This window comes from Tupaia chinensis, unplaced genomic scaffold, assembly GCF_000334495.1.
Source record: "Tupaia chinensis unplaced genomic scaffold, TupChi_1.0 Scaffold000232_1, whole genome shotgun sequence".
NCBI lineage: Eukaryota > Metazoa > Chordata > Mammalia > Scandentia > Tupaiidae > Tupaia > Tupaia belangeri.
This window is the reverse complement of record NW_006159708.1, coordinates 777125-778192: the sequence shown is the minus strand read 5'-3', so window position 1 is coordinate 778192 and position 1068 is coordinate 777125.

Here is a 1068-nt window from a genome sequence, read left to right as displayed (position 1 = left end):
TACCTAGTGGCTTGAAACTCACATTGGGAATGTGTGTGCATGCCCAAAATCCTGAGAGAAGAACGGAGGAGAAAAGATTATGCCATAGCCATCCTCCTCGAAGATGATTTCATGCATTTTCCCACTTTATCTTTCTGTGTATCTGGCAAGCAGATGTGCCCTATACCAAAAATCTCTCTCTATATAAAAAGAAAAAAAAAAGAAGGTCATGACTGAAATCTTTTCAGATTTCCCTGATGTGGTACATTTTACCTGGTAGGTATACAATCTGTTCTTCATCAATGACTGCCCAAAACACACACCCAACTGTAAGTAGAAGTAAATATTTAAATTTTATTTCTCTCATCCTATTTCTCTTACCAGTCATTGATAAAATTATGAAAGTAAATTAATATGGTTGTCATTTAGTAAGTTGTGGAAGGAAAAGCTATACAAATATTGATATATCATCTCTTATTGAGCTCATTCTTGTTCCAGTTAGAAATGAAAAGCAGCTGGGACCAGCAGTTGGTGTAATGGCTATGTCACTGGACTCCCATGTAGTGGACCACAGTTTAAGTCCTGGGCCCGGTAGCTTAAACTCACACTGGGCACGTGTGCATGCATACCCAAGATCCCAAGAGGAGAATGGAGGAGAAGGGATTGTGGTGTGTCCATCCCCCCGGGGGGTGATTTCCTGCTATCTGTCTCTTTGTCTCTCTCTGTCTTTCTGGCATGTGCACACACCCTATAGAAAAAAAATTTCTAAAAAAAAAAAAAAAAGAAAAAAAGAAAAGAAAAACCAACAACAAAAAAGCAGCCGCTGTGGAAAATCATTCTGGTGCACCAGCATATCTTCTGTCTTTGTAGAGTGATAAAAGCAAAAACAAAAACAAAAAAAACCTCTTAAATAATTCTAAACATTTTCACAGTAAAAGTAGAAGAGCAGATAAAAAAGGAATGAAGTAGAGTTACAGAGAGTGTCCCTAGCTGTGAGGGATCCAGCAAGCTACCAGAGCTCACCAGGCATATGGTACTCTGTGGGTAACTCAACAACGAATACGTGTCAAGGGGCATCATGCACTTCAC